Source organism: Mus caroli, chromosome 5 (genome assembly GCF_900094665.2).
Source record: "Mus caroli chromosome 5, CAROLI_EIJ_v1.1, whole genome shotgun sequence".
Classification (NCBI taxonomy): domain Eukaryota; kingdom Metazoa; phylum Chordata; class Mammalia; order Rodentia; family Muridae; genus Mus; species Mus caroli.
Genome location: NC_034574.1, coordinates 47,027,946 through 47,032,246, shown reverse-complemented (window position 1 = coordinate 47,032,246; position 4,301 = coordinate 47,027,946). Strand labels below are relative to the sequence as shown.

At 44.2% G+C, this 4,301-nt stretch overlaps 1 long non-coding RNA gene across 3 annotated transcripts; it reads right to left on the bottom strand.

Moving 5' to 3' along the window:
• Positions 1–783: 783 nt before the first annotated feature.
• Positions 784–3,968, bottom strand: LOC110295519. 3 transcript variants are annotated; one of them, XR_002378090.1, is made up of 4 exons: positions 3,906–3,962; positions 3,381–3,507; positions 2,489–2,646; positions 784–909 (listed from the first exon to the last, which is right to left on the bottom strand). It is a non-coding gene; the product is annotated as an uncharacterized LOC110295519 (long non-coding RNA). The 3 variants fall into 3 exon arrangements; XR_002378089.1 differs by lacking the exon at positions 2,489–2,646 and having other exon boundaries at positions 3,381–3,492; positions 3,906–3,968; XR_002378088.1 differs by lacking the exon at positions 2,489–2,646.
• Positions 3,969–4,301: the final 333 nt, after the last annotated feature.

The window sequence follows — 4,301 nt, the reverse complement described above, 5'->3', positions numbered from 1 at the left end:
GATATTTTCAATTTATGATGGCTTTATCTGGACATAGCCCTATTTTAAGTCAAGGAATTCTGTTCAAAGGACTCTCACAACTCAACAAGAATCAAAACTCACATCGAAATTGGATTGGATTGTAGACATTAGGATTTGGCACCCTTAAGAGGTAATTATGTCAACGCCATCCTCTTGTGAACTAATTAGTGTCACTGTTGTGGAGTGGGTTAGTAATTTTCATCCTGTCTCTGACTCTCCCGTGTGGTTTCTCACCATGTCACCTTCCACCATGTCATTGCACAGAACAAAGATCTGGTGCTAAACTTTGAGATTCCCTAGCTTCCAAAACTATGAACAAAATAAACCTTATGTGCTTATAAATTACTCAGTCTGTGCTTTTTGTTGTAGCAACAAAACTGATGAAGACACAAGTCAATTAAAAAATGTCTACTTGAGTAGATGTTTCTCCAAAGAAAATATACAAAGGGACATTCAGGAGAAGTCAACATCATTAGTTAACCACAATGAGATACCACTTCTTGAACCCATTTGGATCATGAAGAAGAAGAAAAAGAAGGAGGGGGAGGAGGAGAGGGAAGAGGTGGGAGAGGAAGAAGAGCAGGAGGAGCAGAAGCAGAAGATGCAGAAGAAGAAGCAGAAGAAGCAGAAGGAGAAGAAGCAGAAAGAACAAGTATTGGGACTCAGGATGTGGCTCAGTGGCTGGGTACTTGCCTAACCAGCACACGGCTGTGGGGCCAGTCCCTAGCATCACAAAGATAAATGAAACATGTTGTTGAGCATGTTGAGAAATTTTACTGGTGGGACTGTAAGGTGACTCGACTTCTGAGAAAAACAGTTCAGTGATTCCTCTAAAATATTTGATGAAGAGTCGATGCACGGCGCCACAGTCCTCTTCCTAGGTGGGAGCTACAAAGAATTCAGAACAGAAATGAAAACAGGTGTATGTACATGCATGCTCATCTCTGTGACACACAGGAGGTGGAACTGACCCAAATATCCATCAACTGATGAACGGATAAATAGGCTGTGCTTTGCATACACAATCAAGGATCTCTTTCATCATGAAGATGCTAGTGCATGCCATGATGCGGAGAAACCTGAAAAACACTACACTAGCGAGACAAAACAAAAAAACAGAAACCAGAAACAACAAACACAAAATGAACACATTGAGCTAAGCATGGTGGCTCTCACCTGTAATCCTAGCATTCAGGAAGCTAAAATGGGAGGATTACTATGAATCTGAGGCCATATTGGACTGCATAATGAGTTCTAAGCCAGGCTTAGCTACAGAGTAAGATCCTGTCTCTTAAAGAAATCACATATGTGATTCCATTATATGCAATGTCCTGAACAGATCTGTCTAGAGATACAAAACAGATCTGTAAGTCCCAGTCTGGGTGGATTTTAATAGGAAGAAACTGTAATAGGTAATGTAATTGTATGTGTGATCCATTATATGCAATGTCCTAAATTGATCAATCTAGAGACAGAATATAGATTTGTGGGTCCCAGGGTCTAAAGTGGAATTTTATAGGAAGACACTCCTTAATGAGTAAAGGAAATGTAAGCAAGGCAAAGCTGGTAGCTGTACAACATTGTGAATACAATGAATGCTGTTGAATTTTCACTTTGTAGTAGTTTATTGTATAAGGATTTCATCTCAGGGGCCTGGAGTGGTAGCACATCAATTAAGAGCACTGACTGGGGAAGTTTGATTCCTAGCTCACACATGGCAGCTCACAGCTGCCTGTGACTCCGTTTCTTGGGGATCCAATGTGTGCCCCATCCTTATTCATACAATAAATAATAAGTATTTAAAAAGAAATTTAAAACACTCACCTACATAACTTTTTTTTTTCAATAAGGAGAGGGACATAGATGTTCTCCAACAAATAAACACCCATCCCGGGCTAGGAAGTTGAACCTGCTTTTCTATTTTTGCTTTGTTTTATTGTTTCTTTGAGCCCAGACTATCTCAAGCTCCCTAAGTAGTCAAGGTTGACCTTGAAGTCATGATCATCTTACTTCCACTTCCCAAGTGCTGGATTGGAGAGTCATGCATCACTCTTGCCAAGTGCTATCCTATAAGCATTAACAACTGTCATCTTCAGGAGAGCAGCTAAGACTCCCTGAGTGATGTGCTCCAGATTGGGCCTGTTGACTGCTCCCATCTGCTTGCAGAAGGACAGGGTGGAGAAGGTCACTGGACCTTTACACACTATTCCAGCTGCTCCCCTCTGGATTCCCAGCTAACCTTCCGATTGTGCCCTTGTTGGCTGGACTTCATAGTCTAGGGAAGTGCTAGAGTTCATAACCAGTAGAAGGTAAACTGAAAGGGAAGTTAATGTAGCTATGGGGAGACTGTCATCCATGCTGGGGTGCGACTTCTCAGTGGTGCTGCTGTATTGAGAGTCACACACGCTCTATAAATCAGCTCAATAAATTCACAGCTGCCCCAAGCCGGACTTTGGTGGAACAGTACCTGGATTCACTGTAGCTGCCCTGTCTGAGGCAGGAGAGATTTGATCACTTTTATGGTAAGTTCTTGAGTGAGCCACCGCTCCTGGTATAGCAGAGCCTGCTCTCTGAGTGGTGCTATTGGGGTTTCTCCTCTTGTGTAAAATCAGATCACAGTGGACCCTGCTGATGAGGAACAGTACGTTGTGCGTGCAAAGTTCCGAACCGGGGCTGTGATGTGAGAAATGCCCTATCCATTGGTCACTTTACTCACCACTGTGACAAAATACCTGACCAAAAGCAACCTAAGAAAGGAAGGGTTGGGTTCCACTTACAATTAAAGGGGACACAGTCCATCAGGGCAGGGAGGGGTTGGTAGCAGAAGCAGAAGGTGGTTGCAGGTCATGGGGATCTGCAGTCAGATGCTGAGAGACTGGAGAGCCGCTTCCTCTTATGCTTGGGGCCCCAACCCAGGAAGCATTGCCACTCAAAGTTAAGGTGATTCTTCCCAGCTCAATTAACCTAACTAGATAATCCCTCTCAGACACACCAGAGTGTCTCCAAGGTGATTCTAGATCCCGTGAGGCAGACTGTGTAAGACACCACGCATAGGAAAGATCTAGTATCATTATCACTAAGTTTTGCGGAAGGAAAACTTCCTCAAAACACTTGTGCTATAATCACTTCCTCCATTCCTATTAAGATTATGGAAATGAACAACCATCATTTGAAAAACAAAACCCAGACACATTAAGTAAACTCGGAAGTGACTGTTGTCAATGGAATGTGAATGCGCTGCCTGCCAAACACATCTCAGGTAGAAGTCCCATTGAACCTTCCATCTTCTTGACAGGTGTTCAGCTTCCATTTCACAGCTGCAGAAACTGAGACACAAAAGGCTAAAATAACTTGCCTACCCTCTCTCCCTCTCTCTGATGGTCAGCGGCAGTCCAGAATACAGTTCAGAGCATATGTCCATCTCTTCATCCAGAGGCACCACTCCATGAGATGCTTTCTTTCTGGGGCAAGCTGGTTGCAATAGAACTGGGATGAGAGGTGAAGAAAGAAGGAGAAACCACAGGACCCATGGCAAGTCCCCAGGGTGGAAGAGCCTGCTGGCTGGTGCTCCTAACACTGCTGACTTTATAATTGGCCTCATTCACATCCTTTATTCCTTTCACGATACATTAATCCCAAGTAGCAAACTGGGAACGACCTGATGTGGTCTTGCCTCGCCACATTACCCCACTGATTTGAAAGGAGTTCCGAGACATTGGCCAGGACAGATACAAGGCGAGTCTGAGACCTCTCCCTGTCCTCTAGTTCCACCTCTCTCCCATACTGTGCTCCTTGCATAACTCACACTGAAAATGCAATAGCGTTTAGTGTGCTTGCAAGTGCAACTGCTGTCCCCTCTGTCTCATTCCAAATTAGATCCTTACCTGTCACTTCACTCACACTGGATGTGATGGGCTCAAGCAGAGCTGTCCACCTGTGTCTCTCCTCTGTGAATGACATCTCATTCCATCTCAGAACTCTTGAGATCTTACCCATTGTTGTCTAGAGTTCTCTATGTCATCAGCAACCCACGGTTGATCAAGCCATGAAGTTACACCTCATAGTAATGTTCGGACAGGGATTACCAATGGCTGAACTGGGGAACCTCCGAATTAGCAGAGGCTGAGCTAGAGGACACCTGCCTATCAGCCAGTCTGGTGTGCTTGGGACTGGGTGCAGACTTCTACTCCTGGACAGTCCTATTGACACTCATTCTTCTGTTGAGTAAATGAAAACCTTTGTCACCCTAGGGATCTCTTTGCCCTGTCCTTGGAGTCATG